Source organism: Protopterus annectens, chromosome 1.part0 (assembly GCF_019279795.1).
Source record: "Protopterus annectens isolate FY-2018-M chromosome 1.part0, PAN1.0, whole genome shotgun sequence".
Lineage (NCBI taxonomy): Eukaryota > Metazoa > Chordata > Ceratodontiformes > Protopteridae > Protopterus > Protopterus annectens.
Window position 1 is genome coordinate 1,383,829,506 of NC_056725.1, and position 22,582 is coordinate 1,383,852,087.

Sequence of the window (22,582 nt, forward strand, 5' to 3'; positions counted from 1 at the left end):
CCATCTCTGGCAAAGCATCGTGGTTTGTCAATCATGTCTTCCCAGGCAGACAAATACTGGATCCCCTTTGAATGACACCAGAAGCTTAGCCAATTGTTGAAGTCAATCATTTTGTCCTTATACTGTGGTATCATTCTGGGCGAAGGCAGGATGTTACTCAGGGCTAGGGTCGTACCTGCCTGGGTCACATGATCCAAGAGCTCCTCCATGTCTCTTTTCATGTAGTCCAGGAAGGTACGTCTCAAGTCATTCACTCCAGCATGGATAATGACAGAGTCGTATTTGTACTTGTTGTGGAGTGACTAGAGTGCATGCGTTATGTGGAGGATCCTGGCACACGACAGGCAGCTGACTGTAATTTTCTCCTTGTTCAGCCTGGTGAGTGGGACATCAGTGTGCCTGACTATAGTCACCTATGACTAAAGTGTTGGGTACATTGTCTTGCCTTATGGGCTGTTGTTGCGTGGCACACTGGTGTTGTGAGCTATGTGTCACTTTTGTTGTGACTGGTGTTTGTTTGCGTTTCGGCTTCGGAGGTCCTTGTTGCTTGGGCAGGTTAATGTTAAGGGCCTCCGCATATGTGGGTTTAGTGTTGCTATGTGTGGGTGTTGATGGTGTGGGTTTTGAAGTGCTATGAGTTGCTTGAGGTGTAATGCAGGTGTTAACCTTCTCCTCTGGACTGTCTAGCACAATCTTGGCCGGAGAGAGCTTTGCTTCCAGTTTGGCTATGTAAGTGCATCTCTCGCAGGTTGTAGTTTTGGGTGGTAGGAGGAGAGGATTGCCTGTGTACATGAGACAGTTGCCGCACTGCCCCAGTATGCCCAGATTCACCAGGTGGACAGGAGAAATCACCGGAAGTTGACCCTTGGAAATGCCTGTTTAGGTGCTTTTTTGTAAAGTTTAAGAGCTGTTTTCCCTTACCTTTGCAAGTTACTTTGCAATTATAGGCTGTTTAGTTCCTATGATTAATTTCTCCTTATTGACAAGGAGAGCTGAGTGCTTTAATCAGTTTCAGGCTTCCTAGTGCTTTCATGTAAAGTTTAAGAGCTGTTTTCCTTAAATTTGCAAGGTACTTTGCAATTATAGGCTGTTTAGTGCCTATGATTAATTTCTCCTTATTGACAAGGACAGCTGAGTGCTTGAATCAGTTTCAGGCTTCCTAGTGCTTTCCAGCAGGTTCTAGAGCAAGTGCTAGTCACAGGGGTTCAGATTTTAGTGCTACTACTGAGAAACCAGCTAGTTCTAAGGGAAAATTTGAAGAGCAGACTTTCTGGCACCTGGAATAGTTTAACTGTAGCCTCGCAGTGCTGCACGATGTGAAAAATGTGCAAACACATGCATTTTTAAGCCAGAAAGTTGAAAGGGATAGAAATCAGTCCAAAAAGGCTAATAAAATTACAATTTCAGAGCTGGAAACCACTCCTCTAGCATTAGATAGGCAGTACAATGCTCACCAGTCCCACTGGTAAGAAGCAAGACTTCCCTCTACAACAGCAAGGTTTGGATAGCTTCTGAGCACAGAAAATAAAGTCCTGAGACAAGCAAAGCCTGGGATATGGACTGGCTAGAAAAGGTGGGAAACGAGCAAACAAGATAGTATTTTTTTGTTGAAACAGGCTAAAAGTACAGTTTTGTACCTACCATAAATGTAGATGTTCGAGGATCCACATTGCTGCAATCCTTACTATTGGGTAGTCCGCTGTCCAGTCGGCCCGAATACCAGAGTATATGGCTGACGTCGGTCAGGGCGCATTAGACTGACGTCAGTACGTCAGGGTACTAATGCGCATGACCGACGTCATATCCTCAGTCTTTTCTTGCCCCAGATGTCAGAAGACCCTAAAAAGACAAGGCCCAAACTACCTGCACCAAAAATATGTACAATATATACAAAAATATATACAAAAATATCAGCATATAACCTCACCTACACAACCACCCCTAAACACAGAGGGAAGGAGGAGGGTATTGGACTGCAGCAATGTGGATCCTCGAACATCTACATTTATGGTAGGTACAAAACTGTACTATGTTCTTCGCTTCCACATTGCTGCAGTCCTTACTATTGGGTAGAATCCCAAAGCAGAGGTAAGGGAGGCTGGCAAATCATAAAGAAGTAGGAGCTGACAACATGCCTTGCAAAACAGCTGTGGCAAAACCAGCCCTAGACTTAGAGTAGATAGGAAGGTGATAATGCTTAGAGAAAGTATGCACTGAACTCCAAGTAGCTGCCTCCAAAATATCCTTAGTTGCCACCCCTTAGAAATGCTGTTGAAGTGGCAGTAGCCCTAGTGGAATGAGGCCTAATCCCAGCTGGAATCTCCTTGCCATGATGGGAATAACAAAATGCAATGCAAAACCCAATCCACCTAGAAATAGTTTGTTTTGACACAGGCTTGCCCTGAACTCAAAGCAAAAGAAACAAACAACTGCTGAGACTGCCTAAAATCCTTAGTCCTGCTTAAATAATAACGCAATTGCCTGTGTACATCTAAAGTGTGCAAAATCTTTTCCCTTTATTTTGGGGTCTGCATAAAAAGTAGGCAAATGAATAGTTTGGTTTAAAGCCACACTAGAAACCACCTTAGGCAGAAAGGAAGGATTAGTACGTAATGATACCCTATCCTTATGGAAAATCAGAAAGGGCTCTACTGCCATAAGGGCCTGCAACTCAGACACCCTTCTTGCAGAAGTAATAGCCAACAGAAAAGCAGTCTTCCATGACAAGTATTTCAATTCAGCAGTAGCCGCAGGCTCAAAAGGTTGTACAGTAAGTTTTTCCAACACAAAATTGAGATCCCAAGCAGGAGTAGGAGCTCTACGTGGGGGTCTTATATTCTTTGCCCGTCTAAGAAACTGCTTGAACAAAGGATGCGAAAACAATGGTGGGTCACAATCATAGTGAGCTGAAATTGCTGCAGCATGAATCTTAATGGAAGAGAAGGACAAACCTTTGTCCAATAACTCAGTAAGATATTGAAGAGCCACACTCAAATTAGGCTCAGAAATCTCCAAATTCTTTTGCTGTACTCCAAAATAAAAATCTCTTCCATTTTTCATGACACTTTCCTTGTACTAGGTCTTCTAGCTTCCATAATCACATTTAAAACTTGTTGAGGAAGTTGAGACCTGCTGTGTTTCAACACAGAATATGCCAGGCTGTTAGATGAAGAGAGTGAAGCTTGACATTGAGCAGATGACCGTCCTTCTGAGATAACAGATGAGGAATCAAAGGTAAAGGCCATGGAGGCTTCCTTACCAGACTCCTTAGTAGTGGGTACCAGTGTTGCGAGGCCAATCTGGAGCTATCAAAATCATCCTTGGCTTGTCTTGTCTGACTTTAATAGCACCTTTGGAAGAAGAGGCAGAGGTGGAAAGGCATACACATGAAGGTTTTTCCAACTGAAAGACAGAGCATCCACTTTCCAAGCTGTGTGATGAAACCCTTTGTGCAAAACTTTGGCAGCTGGTGGTTTAGTGGAGAAGCGAACAGATCTATGTCTGGAGTTCCCCATGACACTGTCAATTTCTGAAATACATGAAGATCCAGTTTCCACTCGTGGGGATCCATGATTTGTCTGCTTAACACATCTGCTAAGGAGTTCTGTGCTCGGCAGAAACCTTGCCTGAAGAGTTAGTTGCAAGCTTAGCAGTCTCCCATAAAATCATTGCTTGCCTGCATAGAGGATAAGAATGTGTTCCCCTTGCTTGTTGATGTACCACATGACAGTTGTGTTGTCTGTTAGAATCAACACCTGCCCTGGAAGAAGTAACTCCTTGAAAGCCATTAATGCAAACTGGACTGCTAACATCTCCTTCATGTTGATATGTAGATGCTGTAGTCTGGCAGGCCACTTGTCTTGTATCCACTTTCCATTTAGATGAGCTCCCAAGCAATGTCCGAGGCATCTGTCGTTAAAATCTGACTCGCCTCTGGCGGGTCACAGAGAGTCCCTTGTTTAGGTGACATTCCTGAGCCCACCACAAAATTCTTTTGAAGGCAAGGTATTATTTGAATGACAGTGTCCAAATCCTGGCAGTGCTGTGTCCACACATTTTTGAGATACCATTGTAGCTTCCTCATATACAGTTTGGCATTGGGAAGCACCAGAATACAAGATGCCATGAACCCTAATGCTTGAAGGACTGTCCTTGCAGTCAGCACGGACTGATGAGATAGTTAATGGAAGTAAAGTGATAGACTCTTTTGTTTGTCCGGGGTTAAAAAGGCCATCTGGGCTGCTGTATTCAGTCTCACACCCAGAAAGCACATGTCTTGAGAGGGTACTAGACTGGACTTTATTTCGTTCACAGAATACCCTAGGCATCTTAGCACTGCTATAACATATTCCAGATGCTGTAGAAGGTCTTCCTTTTCTTGAGCCAGAATCAGGCAGTCGTCCAAGTAAGGATAGATTTGAATTCCTTTTAGCCTGAAGTAAGCTATCACTGGAGCCAGAACCTTTGTGAATACTCTGGGCAGTAGATAAGCCAAAGGGCAATGCAGAGAACTGATAATGAGAATTCCCAGCTCGAAAACGCAGATACTTCCTGCAACTTAGTCTTATAGGCACATGAAGGTAAGCTTCCTTGAGATCTAAAGTTACCATCCAGTGATCTTTGCCCAGCAGAGGTAAAAGCTGTTGTAACGTCAACATCTTGAACATGGGAATGTCCAGATAAGTGTTGAGGATAGATAAATCCAAAATTGGTCTCCATGTGTTCCCCTTCTTTGGTACTAGGAACAGAGAATAAAATCCCAGGCCCCTTTCTGATACAGGGACTGGCTGAATAACCCTATTTGGAGTAACAGAGAAATTTGCTTGTGAGCCTCTTTCCTTTGTGGAGGAGGAACATCTGGCATGCCTTTGAAAGGGGCAATGTATGGAAATAAAACCTGTAACCGTGGTGAATGATATCCAACACCCATCTGTCTTGAGTAATTAAATCCCAATTTCCTTTGAAAAGAGACAGTCTTCCTCCCAAAGGGGCTGCCAGACGAGAATCTACTGGCAGCTGAAAAGGCAGGTCATTGGGTCTGTTTACGAAAGGACTGACCCCTGCCCTCACCAGAAGTCTGAGCAGGTGAACTCCCTGTCCTAGGCCTAAAAGAACCTTGAGCTCTGCCCCTACCACGTCTAGACCTACCCCTAGACTGGGAATCATAAGCAGGATACGTCCATCCCTTAGTAGGCCAATTTCTACTAAACTTTGGTGGCTGCACCTGCAAAAATCTTTAACAGTTTGCATAGACTTAGCTTTGTCCTCCATTTTCTTTAAAACTGCTTCCAGAGGTGAACCAAACAACACATGAGACTGTAAACGAGCATCCAAAATCCTTGTCTTAACATGCTCAGCTAAATTCTGATCCCTCAACCAGGCATGCCTGCGAAGAACAGAACTAGTGGCAGCCACCCTCGAGGAGGCCTGTACAGCATCAAAACCACATTGCAAAGAATGTTTACCCACTTGTTCAGACACATGAACTAAATCCAGCAACTCTTTACACTCAATACCTTCCATAAAGCATCCACCTTAGATTTCAGTTGTGAAAGGAGATAATTTTGATATTTAAGCATGTGAAACTGACAATTCAACGCCCTCATGGCTAAAGTGGAAGAAGTATACACTTTCTTTCCCCATCTATCCAAAGCCCTTGCCTCTTTATCAGTGGGAACAGGGTTTTAACCACAGAGGCCTTAACACCTTTAGGTCCCTGAGAAACAGTTTCGGGTCTGCCTAGGACTCTTAAAAGATACTTATGAGCTTCAGGCACCCTATAGTACCTATCAGGTTTAACAGGAGCAGGAGGCAAAGAATCAGGGTTCAGGGAAGCCTCTGCAAAACATCTTCCACCACATTCAACACAGGAGGTATAGCTAAGGGCCTATGCTGGGGCAAAAACAAGAATTCCCTAAGCCTTTTCCTGGAATCAGAGTAATCCTGGCCTTCCCATTTAAAGTGCTCCCTCATGGAATGCAGAGTCTCTGAAAATGAGAAATCCTCAGGAGGAGAAGCTGTAGGAGTGGAATCATCCACATCAGAATCAGAATAAGGAGGATACTCCTGCAAATCTTCATGAGAAGACTCAGAAGCCTCTGAACACTGTTCAAAACTATCAAACTCCGGTTCCACCCTAGGCCTCTTATCAGGAGGGGGCATAGAACCTCTAATCATAGTAATCAAATCTTCTGCCATTTTAAGCATATGTTTCTTAGGCACAGAACCTGAAAAGCTAGGAGAAGCCCCCACTGAAGCTGAACTTGGCCTGCCTCTCAAAGAAGTTTTGGCAACAGAAGGAGAGGCTCTAACTACCTTGGGAAGAGTGCTTTAATCAGTTTCAGGCTTCCTAGTGCTTTCATGTAAAGTTTAAGAGCTGTTTTCCTTAAATTTGCAAGGTACTTTGCAATTATAGGCTGTTTAGTGCCTATGATTAATTTCTCCTTATTGACAAGGACAGCTGAGTGCTTGAATCAGTTTCAGGCTTCCTAGTGCTTTCCAGCAGGTTCTAGAGCAAGTGCTAGTCACAGGGGTTCAGATTTTAGTGCTACTACTGAGAAACCAGCTAGTTCTAAGGGAAAAATTTGAAGAGCAGACTTTCTGGCACCTGGAATAGTTTAACTGTAGCCTCGCAGTGCTGCATGATGTGAAAAATGTGCAAACACATGCATTTTTAAGCCAGAAAGTTGAAAGGGATAGAAATCAGTCCAAAAAGGCTAATAAAATTACAATTTCAGAGCTGGAAACCACTCCTCTAGCATTAGATAGGCAGTACAATGCTCACCAGTCCCACTGGTAAGAAGCAAGACTTCCCTCTACAACAGCAAGGTTTGGATAGCTTCTGAGCACAGAAAATAAAGTCCTGAGACAAGCAAAGCCTGGGATATGGACTGGCTAGAAAAGGTGGGAAACGAGCAAACAAGATAGTATTTTTTTGTTGAAACAGGCTAAACAATGAAAATATACAGTAAATAAACACAGAAAAGGCTAACACACTTGAGTGTGTAGTCCTAAACAGTAAATGCAATTAAAACTCTGCAAAATTAGCAATTTAAAACTTTTTAAATGAAGCAAGGCAAGTGCACAACTGAAAAACGATGTAAGAGGCAGTAACACAGCAGAATAAATAGCTAGTCTACATATACAGGGAGGTCTATATATACAGAAAAGCAGCTAAAACACACAAACACTTCAGATGCAGTGCAACCTACAGCACTTGAGTTGTAGCAATATTAAGGCAATTACAGTTATAATAAATGCTCTGAAATATACTCTATATTTCCAAAATGTTTGAGAAGCACAGTCAGAACCAAGGAGATTTCAGGCAAAACATTTTTTTTTTTTTTGAAAGGGAAAAAGGAGAAACAGAAGGCCTTATCAAATGTTCTCTCTGTATTAGGTAGAATGAGCTAATGACACTAGACTGGGAGGAGTGTCCCAGATCAGATTTACAGTAGGGGCGGGCAACTGCAAAGCCACAAAACTAAAGCTATTAGCCTACAGACAGTAAGCACTACAGAAAGCCACAAAATGAAAGTTTTTAAACAGATAAAGGAGCAATGAGACTCTACAGATTGCTTTTTTAACTGCAAACAAATCAGTTTGTTACCTGTGCAGATTAGTTAATAGCAATAAAAATAAACTCAAAAACTGTGCAGCAGGCAATAAAAAGTGCTATATATAAATTCCTAGAAACAATAATCAGTATAAATAATCGAAAAAAACAGGATACTTATATATCTCAGCTAAGAGTTGTAGTCCACACCTCTCTTCCACTCTGCTCAGTGCATTGAAAGCCGAAAACACTGAACACCATTTAATCGAACCTAAATAATCTAAAGCACAAAATATTGAACATTCAAAACAATGATTTTTTTTCCCTGTTAAAAAATTTGCTATTCCGAAACACATTCACACAACACAGGCACATCAAAAAAACAGCAATCCACACACTTACACTTAAAATCATACATCTAACCCTGCACTAAACTATACAAACACTACTATCTAGCCACTTACCTTAACCTAACCTTAACCCTAAGGTCTGTCACTATTACACACTCACCTTACCCACGCCCTAACCCTAACTAACTTAACCCACCCCTAACCCTAAACCCTGTCACTATCGCACACTCACCTCATCAGCGCCCTAACCCTAACTCACGTAACCCGTGCCCTAAACCCAACGTCCACACAATCACACACTTACCTGAACCCCCGTAACTTTCCACCACAGTGCTAAAAATAGCGAAGCCACAGAAACGGACAACCAAATTCTTTCCCTAGGAAAGAATTCAATGTTCTGCAGCTTCGCTATTTTTAGCATTCGCTGCATAGGGTTCGACATTGTGGCATTTGACATTATCGGCTTTCGATAATGTGATATGAACCCGAGTATGGCACTCCAACAACAAACCTCTTCTTCAGGTCACTAAACCAAATAACTTTGCAGGAACCTCCCTTTATTCAAATTTCATAGCCAAAATATGGAATATCCTGCCCACTAACATTACAGCTACAACACCTCTAGCCCAATTTAGGAAGCAGTTAAAAACTTACCTCAAGACTAACTGGATCTGCAACTGCAACTCCCCTGGCTAGACTAACATCATCTTCTCATATCTACCTTACAAAGGTACTCTAGCCCCATTCTCTACTTAATACTTCCTGCAGACATATTGGTCATTATTGAGCCAGATTAGCTGTATTGATATAAGCTGTAGAATACATCCTAGTCTTATTTGATGTGATGTTTTTTTCCCATTGTCACACTAATAATTCTTGTTGTAAACTGTTTCAAAGTTAAACTTCTGTATCTGTCAAATCTATATTGTTACCTGTGAAAACTACATTGTTATGCATGTAATTTGGAATTTATGGAGCTTTTCTCCCCGGGCCTCCGCTGAAAAAGGACTTGTGTCCAGTCGGACTTTCCCGGTAAACAAATGTAAAATAAATAAATAAATAATGAAGGAGAGGGTGAGTGTATTGCTATGTGTAGAAAGGTAGGTAAGGGTATGTGTGTGTTTAACATACCTCTCAACTCTCCAGATTTAGCCTCACAGTTTTTTGTGTGGCTCTCATAAAATCTGTGGCTTTCTGGCAAATCACGGAGGAATTAAGTCACTAAATAATGACATATATATTCATATCCTTCAGAAAATACATTCTAGCACAAATCCTGTTATTCTAGCAACTTTCTAAGTTAAAAAGAACAATATTTAAAATCTGTTTCTGTCATACCTCTCAACTTTCCAGATTTTCGTAGAATGTCCAGATTTTTGCCTCATATTTTTGTTCCATTTCTCCTAAAATTGGTGGTTTTGCAAACTACTGGCTAAGCACTGAGGACTGCAGTGAGAAAATAATGGCAGACATTTGAGTTTCATACTCCATATCCTTCAGAAAATTCATGTTCATGCAAAACCTGTAGTTATATCAACTTTTTAAGTCTGTAAGGGCAATATTTAAAAACTTTCCCTATTATGGGGCATTTGTTCCCCCATTACTACTGGTTTTGTCCAGATTTCTTTCTTGAAGTGGTTGAGAGGCTTGATCCCTATTTTGGCCATTATATCTCTATTATTTTAGGCTTTGCCCAGATTTCTTGCACCAAGAGATTGAGTCATATGTGTACCTGTCAACCATCCAGGTTTTTGCAGATTGTCCTGATTTATATTTGTGGTTTTCTGGCAAATTACTGAGGGCTGAAATAAATAAATGTCATGCATTTCACTTTTACACTTTATTTCCTTTAGAAAATGCATGGTAAGTCAAATGCTGTTATTCTAGCAACTTTCTAAGTCTGTAAGAATGATATTTAAAATTTGTCACTGTTCTGGGGCCTTTGTCCCCCATTATTTTAGGCTTTGTCCAAATTTCTTATGCTAAGAGGTTGAGAGTTTTGGATGTATGGTGTGCAATGCTCTAGTTAAGGAGAGGGCAGGTTAGTTAAGTAACTTGAACAGGCTAGACCCTGTAACTTGGTTACAGAAGGCAAGAGCCTGAATCCTCTATACCAACTACTAGACTGCTGACGGAATTGTGAGTTTGAGCTTGAGTACATTTTCAGGGAATAATGAGTTTCAGTGCATTTTCAAGAGACTGAGTTTCATTTCATTTCAATGGAATTGTGAATTTCAAAGGAAAATACGTTTACTGTTGCTCATGCTAAGTCTGTTTTCAATGTGCAACTGACTGTTTTGTTTATCAAATGGCAGTCACTGTTTGTGTTGTAGAATTTGAAAGCAGTGTTAGTAGCATACTTGCCTTTGGTGCAGAAGGATGTGGATTCTACTTCCACACCATGGATATGGAGTGCTGATGCTGCAGTGCCATTTTGATTGCTGATTATTTGGTGTATTTTAAGCGGGGAATAGGAGTTCTGCATTCCTGGGTGTGTCCTCCTTTGTATGAGATGGCTAGTAACTATAAAAGCGTCACTTTGTCAGTCATTCCCTCTTTCAATATTACCACCTTACCATTTTTTTAATGTTACATACGCAATTAGTTCTTCAACGGCAGCAGGCCCTGAATTCTTAGATGAAACACTGAAATGTAAAGTTGTTTGCCAGTAGCAACCTCTTTATTAGTTACAGATCTCTTTAATGCAGAATAATTTGGATGATTTTTACTTCTGATAGAAACTGTGCTTATTGAGTAATATTGGTGGATTGTAATGAAAGAAGTTTAAGGCGCCTTTTATGGTTGAAATTTTCTGAAATGGGTAGTTTTGTCGTTATTGGTTCATGTATTTGGTTTCACTCTTTACTAGAATGTTCATAACTAAAAATTTAAAACACCACTCTAACAAACTATGCTGTATTATACAAGGAATATTAATTTAATAATCAGAAAGGTGAATCAAAGAACACATGTGCATGGCCCTATACATGTGTGCAAGGAGCCTATGGTTGGTAAACAGCTCAAAGGTAAACCTAATTCTCCACTGGCCAGATGCATTTTCTTTTAGTATGGGTTTTCATGCTGTTTCAATGAATGTGAGTTTCAAGGGGAGAAAAGTTTACTGTTCATGCTGTCTGTTTTCATTGTGAGACTATATTGTTTGTTTAGCAAATGGCTATCAGTGTTTGTGGTATTTTATTTCACTATCTGTAATCATTGTAGACGTAAATAAGAAATCAGGTTCCTTGTGTCTTTATTTACAATACCCATAATTCTTTCCCTGGCTTTACATACAAGACTAGTCAGACTTGTGGTCTGTAGCTGTCCAGGTAAGTAGAAAGCAAAACCTTGTGCTGAGGATTAACTGTTGCACTACTTCACTCACTAAGCATGAAGCCAGTTAGAAGGCTAACGTGGAGCAGTGATTTTAGAGCGTTTGATAGCTCATATTTCATGCTAGCCAAGAGGTATCCGAGGATATTATCATGACCCAATGAGGTTGTATTCTTTGCCCTGGAGAGTGGATTAAGAGTTGCTTGCTAGTAATAGCCAGAAAAGTTATGGTTGAGGGTGTCTCCTGAGAAGCATTGATGGGGAGAAGGGGTGAAACTAGGATTACATTTATCAGCCAGCAGGTTTGCTATATCCTATCATTCCTTTTAGGTGGTTCCATTTATAATTTGTTCAGCACACTGTTATGTTACCTTTGAGGTTGCGGACAAATCTGATGAAAGCCTTGTGGTTATCCGTTGTCTTTGAGGATACTTCTGCCTCAAATTTGACTTTGGTGGGCTTGGTAAGATTTCTGAGTATCTTATTTAGTTTGAGGGTTTTTTCACTTTGCTAAGTATTGCACTTCCTAGTTTTGGCCGTGGTTTTCTTTCTTTTGTTCTACAACGTGTTGATATTGGGATTCCACCATGGTGGCTTGTCATTTGAGTTAGTTCTCTGCTTATTCCTTGTGGGTACAGCTACCTCAGTGCAGCTGTTTACATGACGCTATAGGGTTTCTGAAAAGAATTTCATACTGCTAGCAGAGTTCACATGGTTTGGGGGAGAGTGTAAATTTTACCATGGTATAAGTCATTAGCAGGAGGTTTGTTTTGGAATAATTCCTAAATGTTTGAGGGTTAGATGACATCCACTTAGAAGTGTTTTGACAGGTACATACCAAAAGGGGCATTATAGTCAGTGATTGGCCTGATGAATGCCAAGTAGAGGGGAACAATTTTGTACCTGGATCTGGATGATATACCTTTATACATAAGCTATACAATGAAAAAGGATTTCCTTACAATAGTGAACATGTGGTGATCAAAGGACAGTTCATTGCTGACATAGGTTCCCAGATGAGACTGGTTAGGCTTATGTGTATATAATTCCCTGGGCCCAATGAACTCCCACCTTCATGCAGGGGAATATCTGTTGCAGTCTTTCATTCGTCCAGCATGAAACCTATTTTGAGAATAGTACTGAATAGCCTTTGTAGGGGGTTCAACATATCAGGTTCAGACTAACCGGTAGGCAGCCTAGTATGTTATCCAATCCCAACAGACATTATATTCTTGGCCTTAGGTAGTAACTTCAGAAATTGTTGGGAGATTTGAGGGGGTTATAGATGCAGGTATTTGATGTGAGACTATTGGAAGATTAAGGAGGGGGGACAAAGTTCAATCTGAATTAGTTGGTCAGTGGACTGGCTATATCCTCTGGTCTAAGTATGTAATATCATTTGTTATTAGCTCACTGCAGTGCCAGCCATTGTTTGAGATTTCTAGCACAGTTAAAAATACTTTCTGGTTATCTTTTACCTGGGTTTATATGTATACCTCATATCAGGCTTTGGCTGATTTAATTACAGTCCTGAGTTCCTTATTTAGTTTAGCAAAGAGTGTTTTTGCTTTCTGAGAGTTGCATTTATTTTTGCATGCAATGACTATTTTTTTCTTTTATTATGCTACCCACAGGGTTTTATTTTTGAATTTAGTGTTGTTTTTATTTCTGAGGAGGGAAGATGTATCTATGGAACTATTCAAATATACATAGAGCTTGGCAGTAAATTATTCTGTACAGTGGAAGTTTGAAACAGGCTTAGTAGAGGTGCCCCATCCCCAACTAATGCCCTGTACCTAGCACAGTCAGACAACAGCACTACTCAGGTATGTGCACGAGATCACTTACACTAGCTTACAATGGGGCTGAGAACAGTGTGGTTGTTTCTTTAACATTTTTGACAATCAAACCTGAGTGTCTTCATTTGTTCTTGCAGCATGTAACAGCATAGGGCTATACATGTTTTCATTTTGTGGGAAGGTAGGGGGGCAGCCTGCATTTGCAGATATGCTTTTTGTCTTTATAAGCTGTTGTCTTCTTAGCATATTGGGTGATATCATGTTAACTTTGAGCATTAAACTTTGGGCAAAACTTATTTCTTCCTCAAATTTCTTTTAATTTCTTTCCAATAATTTTGTTCAGACTATCACTTGATAAAAGACTAGAAAAAAATCCAAAAAAGTGCTTTAGAGCATATGTAGTACCTCGGGTTATGGTGCCTAGGGTAATTTTCTTGCTTTAACCAATTTCCTTTCAGCAAAGGCTTGAGATTCACAGACTATAAGTAGGGTAGCAAGGATGTAACTTTCAACAGCTTTGGTTTTGTTTGATTGACTCCCATGCGTACACATCTTCATTTATTGTCAGTGGCAGTATGACTGAGCCCTGCTAAAATGAATTTGTTGTTGGGAATGTAAGGTTTACTATTCCAAAAGGCTTAGTGTGAGTGTAGGCCGTAGGAGTGAACAGCCATTACCATGTGACCCCATGCGAGTGGACGTTAGGTAGTTGTGCCTCATAGCTCAGGTGTTACCTAGGGAGAGCACTATATGTTGTACCTACAGACCACAACACTGTGGAGCATATGCTGCCTAGAGCTTGCCAGTCCTTTAGTCAGCATCACTGCTGGACTCTTATGAGCCACTACAGGGGTTAGGAGCTGCAAGGGGAAGAAGAGTACTCTTGGGGGGGGGGGGCAAACTGACTGATCTACCCTAGTGTAAATGGAAAGGTATTTTGTTTTTTGTCTTATGGAAGATGCACTTTTGGAATTAAATGTTCATGCTGCTTCATCATGTAATTACTATCCTGCCATATACTTGCCAGTGATCTGTTTAGAGATCAGCAATATGAAGGGGGCATGGCATATACTTGCCAGTGATATGTTCAGAGATCAGCAATATGAAGGGGTGTGGCTTGGTCAGCAGTGTTAATGTGGGTGTGGCTTGTTGAGCGGGCAGCACTATGGGAGCTGTGAGTACAAATTTGAAAATTCTGGCTACACCCCTGTAGTGATGCTATCATGTCAGTAATTTGAGCTGAAATTAACAAATGCTGCATAGGTGCTCAGTACTCAAAGCGCATCCCACATGTCCTGAAAACCACTGTCTTCTTCAGTATGCTAAACAGGTGTTGAGCATTGAAAATGTTATCCTACATCTTCATAAACATTGTCCGTTTCAGGTGTACATGTCCTCACTGGCAGAAGTCCTCCTGACAAATCAAAAATAAGGACTGCTGACCTATGTAAAAACTGATTTCAGTGCCAGTTTTCCACCTCCCTATGTGTAGCGACTGCATCCTAGACTTACTGAAACTCCTACAGTTCAATTATTTGTTACAGTCCTCCCTAACTTTCATTTCCTCTCTCAATTTCTAAATTTGAACTCTCTGCCACTATTTGGCATATGCTCATCATACTCTCTCCATTCTTACATATGCAAACCTAACTTGCTTTCTCCTGAACACCTGCCCTCTGAACATGCTTAAAAAAAAAAAAAAAAAATATATATATATATATATATATATATATACATATACATATACATATAAATTTGCTAAATTACATACATTTGTTTAGTCGTACTTTCCATATATATTTCTTATCTGACTTCTTTATTTTTACACTGTATACATTGTGTATCTTTTATATTCCTTCTTTGTACTTTGTAATTTCATAAATATGTATGTTATATGTTGGAGCTTTTCTCCTCGGGTCTCCACTGAAAAAGGGCCACTAGGCTCAGTTGGACTAACCCGGTCAACAAATGATAATAAATAATAAAATAAATAAATATTTTTTCCATTCATCAACATTTCCTACTAAAGATGTCCACAGAGTACATATCAGAGAGACACATTTTTACAGATGAGTCACTCTGCATCTTCAAAGACACACTCTAGGTAAAACTGTATACACCAATACTGAAAAAAATCTCAGTTTGGTATAAAGAACTAAGAAATGTGTAAAGCTTCATAAAAGTCAAGTGCCATGGATGTAGTAGAGCAAAATATGTCAGGTTCCTTGCCTGAAACCATTGCTCTGAGCTATATACCACATCATAAGCTGGACAAAACAGCATTAACTGAAAAGAAGAATGCAATTTTTGTTGAGTTCTTCTTCAAGGAAGGGGAGTCCGATACTGATATATATCAATTTTACTATAGCCCAAAACACATCCCCTATCTCCTGCAGTTAACAGATTTTTGCGGTGCAGTAAATCTGGTAAGGACAGGTTTGCTACTACAGCACTGAGAAGCATACTTGGGTTTGGTACTAAATTGTCTTTACTATTGAAGACTGCCATAAATATGAACTATAACGGGGTGTGCTAGTGCTCCTCAGCAGTGTGATTAATTAATTTATTTATTCATCCACTCATGTCAGTGATATTTATGTGCACTGTAACATGGCAAAACATAAGTACTGACAATAGCAAAATATTTAGATAATTTCAAGATGAGACTGTATGTCTTCCTGATTGCATTCCTTGTTTGAACTGCTAGATGTTGTCTTAATTTTACTGTTTTCTTCCTGAGTTTGTACACCAAGGCTGATATTAAAACTGGTACATTTCAATCAGAACTCTACACCGATTAACAAACAAAATAAAAGTTTAAAAAGCCAAGCAGTTTTCCAGGTATGTCTAGACACAAGAATGTAGCAAATGTAGGCCTATGTACACAAAACAGTTTGCTAAATTGTCTTATACATATTGATTCATATACTTACTAAGTTATTGATCTGTTAGATTATTAAGAATCCCTGCCTTACATTCTCAAGCTATTTTGTTTAGCCCTTATGTTATGGGTATGAATAACCCAGAGGCAGGTAGAATAAGAATATGCTGGGATATTTACTTGGTGCCCTTTTCCATATCGGACATGAGTGCTAAGCCAGGGGTGAATTTACAGTTTTTCATCCAGTCATCCAAATTTCATTTGAATAGAGTAAGTAAAGTACTTAGCTTTATGCAGAGTGGAGGATGATTCCATAAGAATGGTTTTCTCTATGATACATATCTATCCCTCCAGCATGTTCTTTTTATCTAAACATAAAACTGCATTCATTGCAAGCATTCTTAACCCTAGAAGATGCTGACATTTGTGCTGTCACAGAAGCCTGGTTCAAAGCTGAGGAGAGCACCCCAGCCTTACCTGGTTTCTCATCCTATCATACATTCAGACCTCAAACTGTGGGCAACAAAGCCAAAGGAGGTGGAGTTTCAATATATATTAAAGATGCACACACCTCCAGGCTGGTCAAACATTATGATGCACAGCAGACACTCCAGGTGCAGTTAACCATTAACAAGACCCCAGTTCAAATCATAGCTAGCTACAGGCCCCCAAATTTGACTCAGGATGCCCACTCCACCTATCTGGACCTCTTTGAATATATCAAGATTCAACCCTTTACCCTGATCCAGGGTGAACTACCCAACCATAGATTAGAAAAACTACTCATGCCAGAACACAAATGCCCAGAGATGCCTAGATTTTATCAATGCAAATGCTTTGGAACAGCTAGATGATACCCCTACAAGAGGTGATAATACCTTGGATTTGGTATTAAATAACATGAGTAACCACTGCAGCACCCCTACTGTATTATCCTCCCTGGTAAGAGATCTGATCATAAAGTGGTCACTTTCAAAGTCACCATCTCCCCTGACCCCCCTCTAGCTAGGGTCAAACAAAACAACGTCTCCAAAGCTGATTACAACCTCCTGAGGGATTATATAAACCGTTTCACAGCCCCCTCCTCCTCTGCAAGAACTGGCACCAATGTCCAAATCTACACCAAAGTACTACACGAGCATTTATACAGATGAATGGAATCAGGAACACCCGACAGGACAAAAATCATCCTCTGCAAGGAAGAGTAAACCTGTCTGGTGTACATCTGCAATAAATAAACTATATAACAAAAGGAAAAAAAATGCTGTCCAGGACCAAGAAGGAGCAGGTGCTCAGTTGGAAGCAATCTCTCCTTCGCCTGCACAAGCAAATAAGAGCACTAGTGAAATCCTCTAAAGCCAACTTCAAGTCCAAATTGGCCACATCTACTAGAGACAAACATAAGGCCTTCTTCACATATGTCTGCAATTTCAAAGGAAGCACCCAGATCTGTTCAGAACTGGTGGTCAAGGCCACCACATACACAGATGCTGCAGATATAGCCAACCTACTGGCTGACAGATTCAACAAAAACTTCACCCCTCTGTCTTCCCATCAGTAAATCAGGAACATCCCCAGTACCTGCCCCTTACCCCTTATCTCTAGGGAACAGGTCATCACTGCCTTCTCAATGGCAAAAAATCCAGCCTCCATGGGACCCAATAACATCCCAGGCTGCATCCTACATGAACTCAGGCATGAACTTGCAGCACCATTAGGCACCCTATTCAACCAAAGCCTGCGTACCGGCTTTGTCCTAGCCGAGTGGAGGGCAGCCAGTGTCATCCCTTTACACAAAGGTGGAGTGACCACCAATCCAAGAAATTATAGACCCATCAGCCTAACTAGCCTGATCTGCAAGACCAAGGAATGGATTATCCTGGACCTCATTAACAGTGACATTGGCAACCTCCAAAACACTCAACCCCACACAGATTTGCTTTGTCAAGGGGAGGTCATGTCTGTTAAATCTGGTCAACTTCTTTGAAGGTGAGACAGTCACCAAAGCCATGGATGAGGGGAAGATGATGCACACCACCTACCTTGACTTGGCCAAGGCCTTTTACACTATTCCCCACTAGGGCATAATAGATAAACTCTCTCAACTAGGAATCAATCCATATGTTACCAGATGGATAGCAAACTGGTTCACTGATAGAGCTCACCTAATTAAAATAGGGGAAACCACCGCAAGCATTAGACCCGTAATGAGCAGCATACCCCAGGGATTGGTGTTGGGGCCTCTGTTATTCGGGATATACTTCTCTGAGGTGCAGGTCAAAACCAGTGGGATTTGGCTGACCAAGTTTGCAGATGACTGCAAGCTGGGCATGGTCATCAATTCCCCAAGTGATGTGAACATCCTCCAGGAGGGTCTCACCCAAACAAATGACTGGTGCCAGAAACATGGCCTCAAGCTGAATGCCAAAAAATGCATCATTATCTCCTTTGGGGAAAGTGACATCCCCACATATTATCACATTAATAACAATGTCCTAAGCATGCAATCAGTCAGGAGGAATTTGGGCACCCAGGTTTACAGCAACCTGACTTTTGAACACTATGCTGCTTCCGTTGTACAGAAAGCTTTCTACATAGCCCACCTCATAAGTAAAGGTATCTCATCCAGGGACAAGGAGGTCATACCATCCCTGTATTCTTCCATTATAAGACCAATTACTGAGTACACCGCCCCCTTCGGCAGGTACCTTGCAAAGCACATGCAGCAGCTGGAGAGACAACAGAGATTCCTCACCAGGAGAATCCAGGACCTCAAACATCTAACCTACACATATAGACTAAAAGCCTTGTCCCTCTACTCAGTTTCATAGAGAATCCTCAGAGGTGACCTCTGTCTGGCATACAAAGCAATCTCAAACCCCGCCTTGATGGGACTGCTGCATATCTGGAAGTCAGGCTCCACTCAAGTAACCCACATGCGCGACCTCAACCTGGTGTGTGACATCAACAGGATTTGTTGGCAGGACAGATTTGTGTCCCAGAGACTCCCCCCATCTGAGGAATAGACTCCCTCTCTGAATCAAGCAGAGTACCTCATTATCCCTTTTTAAGCGCAACCTGGTTGGGAAACAGAAAATACACCCCTGGGATTCCACCTGTATCCCTGCTGGACAGGGGCTTGGGCTGCTGACTTGTCAAAACATAGGGTAAACTCTTGGCTAGGCTTACAAGGGCCTCAGGCCCAGTAGCCTAGTAACTTTCTATGATACTATGTTGCAAAAAAGACTGAGATCCCTTGACTTAGTGTTTGTGCTACTGTTGGACTTGCAAATGTGTAGTAGGTCTGACAGGATAGGGCCTGTTAACTCTCCATATGTGAGGCAAAAAAGTCACATTTAAGTAGCCTATATGATACTGAGAAGACAGACACACAGACAAAACTTTTAAGGGGTCTGCATAGTTTTGATGATTTAGTCTCGTAATTTATCTTTATTGAGAAAGCATTGTGGTCACTCCATCTGTGCCATGAGCTTGGACAAGTACATACCAAAAGGAGCATTATTTTCAATGATAAGCCTAATGAAATTAAAGTACAATAGAATAATTCAAAATAAAAAAATACATACATGTGAGGTATTCTGGCTGACAAACTAAATATCATAAGCTTATTGCAACTAGTGTTACTATAACATCAGAATTAAAATGATATGTATTTTTTAAAAAATGTATAGTTTTTATTAGTTTAAATAAAAATCAGTTCTAACAAGTGCAGACTGACATTCACATTTACAATGGTTTCACTTCCTTTGGTTTAATACTATTACTCTGTACAATGTGAAATAAATGGCTAACTATCAAAGTGTCTGGTTCTGAATATTTTATAAAAAATCTGAACATATTATAGTGATAAGCATATCTGTAGATATAGTCAATGAAAGGTCAAATGGCAAAAGTGAATAAACTGCAACATTTCCAAAACATTCAATTTGAAAAAAAAAACAGTGAAGCTCTGTAACAAATACAAAATTATCAATAAATACATAGGACAGGAGTCCAAAAGGTTACCACCAGTGTGCGTGTGTATACACATGTGCAGGGGAATGAATGAGGGGGTGCCTGTGCTAACACGATGTGTCGCTCACCAGTGGTGATTACCACAAGGGTAGAGGAAAAGGACCGGTAAGAATCTGCGATAATCATGGAGCGATTCAGAGAGACAAATACTGGATAAGATCCAGGGGGATCAGGTGGCTATTTTCAGCCAGCATTGAGAAGAGGCATGAGCAGCGACTGAAGATCAACTGCAAAGAGGGCAAAAATTAAATTAAAAAAAAAAAGACTTCAAATGTCTCTTTAAATCACCTTTACACAAACAAGGTCCACAATTTTCTTTAAGATTGCGTACCAGTTAAAATATGTTTCTTGCTATCCACTGCAATGTTAGGAAATTTATACTTTATCATATAACTTTCAATAAAAGGAGTATTCATTGATGGACATGTAAAAATAACAGGTTCAATCAAATATCATTGGATAAAAAAGTGCACCAGCTTCAAATGGAATTGATGAATCCTTGCAGTGACAGAATTGTTAGTCTGGCCAGTCAGTCAGGGAAGACATTATCTACTGATATGCAGAAAGTGGAATGCAGACAAGCTCAGTGGCTCAATGGCTCACAGCAATACAGACCTTACTCAGCCCAACAGGGTACTGTAGGAGTTAACCAAGAATGATGGGAGGGAGTGGCAGCTATTCACTCATCTATTCTGGGGGGCGAGAGTGTGTGTGTGTCTCAGAGGTGATGTTCTACTAAGGGCTTTCCAGTGAGGAACAAGAAACTAGCAGGAACATGGCTTTCTAGTAGGATATCTGCTTCCATAAGTGACTGACATCTCCACATTTTGCCCACTGCATTCTACAAGCCATAGCAACCTGCTAGGACATACAAAAAGGAAGAGGCCTGGTTTCCCAAGAAAACCAACACCATTCACCCCCCCCCAATTGCAGTGAGTACAGCAATTCAGGATGCAGAAAGAATGTAAAGAGATAAAACTCATTTTTACACACCCTGTCTCTTTTTCTCTTTCAGTTTTGACATGGAACCTGTTACCTGGGTCCTCTCCTGTTTGGTATCTACTACTCTGAAGTACAGGCCAACACAAAGGGACTCTGGCTGACAAAGTTTGCAGACAATTCCAAGTTGGAAGCTATTATTAACTCCCCAAGTGATGTTGGCATCCTACATAAAGGCCTCACTGAGACCAACGACTGGTGTCAGAACCATGGCCTTAAGCTTAATGCCAAAAAATGTGTTATAATCCCCTTTGGTAAAAACCCCGTTCCCATGAATTACCACATCAAATGGTAGTCCACTGGGCACAGAAGGCGTTATAAGAGATCAGGGAACACAAGTTGACAGCAACCTCTCTTTTGACCACTGCATTGCCACTGTGGTCAGAAAGTCCTTCTATGTGGCACATCTCATTACTACATAAGGGTTTTGCATCCAGGAAGAAAGAGGTCATTGTCTCCCTCTACTCCTCCCTCATTAGGCGAGTCATTGAGTACAATGCCCCATTTGGCATGTACCTCACTAAACACCTGCAACAACTGGAGACGGGCAAAAGTACCTCAGAAAGAGGAGCCTAGGCCTTAAACATCTGTCCTATATGGACAGACTAAAAAAACTCCAACTATTGTCTGTCTTATATAGCCTACTTTCTCTGCTTGTCTTACAAAGCCATGTCTGACCAGCTCTGTTAGAAATGCTACATCTGAAGAAATCCCAATCCCTCCGCACCACACGCTCCAGAGACCTCAACCTCATTACCACAATCAACAGAACATGCTGGAGGGACACGTTCACAACCCAGAGACTGCCCATGCTATGGAAAAGACTTCCCATACATGTCAAGCAGAGCACCTCACTGGCCCTCTTCGAGAAATCTTGATGAGTGGATGGGAAATAAAAAATTCACCCCAGGGATCACTCCAGTGGCTTTACTTGACTGAGACACTGGGAACTAAGGTCAGGTGGCACAATGCCAGGATAATCCTATGGGCTAGGCTTGTAAAGGCTCCAGGGCCATTAGCCTAGTACACACCTATGAACTGCTAGTCTCTACACCTGGCCATGAACTTGTTGGCCTACTAGTTTTGCTATTACAGGTTGTACTCTGCTTCCCTAAATTTTCCCTAATATATATATATTTTTTTTTAGCATCACAGTCATAGACCAGGTAAAAGTCATCCACTAGGCTATCCAAGTCAAGAATGATTGTAAGCTTGCTGTACATTTAATTAAAATGAACTAATAGTATTCACCCTGTGTGAAGCCACATTACTGACATTATACTTGACAGCATGAGCATATATGCTGTTAAAATCGTCTATTTGCTGTTTATTTTCCTGGTGGAAGGACTAATAAACTGACAAGAATATTTTCATTTTTACATGAAAATCATGATCATAACCCACGGTGGCGGTGCTACAACAACAATAACAACAACATGAAAATCATGATAATTTACTATTGTCTTTAAATCAAACCTGCAAACATTTATTTAGTCCCCATTTGAGTAAACTTTTGGCTATGTTTATTTACTTTCATCAAGAGACACTCCTGGGTGTAAATCTCTTGCCATCCGAAACTAACTCATGACCTGGCATGCATTATTTAGGAACTTACACATCCATCAGGCTC

The 22,582-nt window shown here is 40.9% G+C and overlaps 1 protein-coding gene across 2 annotated transcripts in view; it reads right to left on the reverse strand.

Moving 5' to 3' along the window:
* The window catches only part of RRAGD (Ras related GTP binding D), an 865,206-nt gene that overhangs the window by 636,602 nt on the left and 206,022 nt on the right, over nucleotides 1–22,582 (reverse strand). The gene's annotated exons all lie outside the window — the stretch shown is intronic.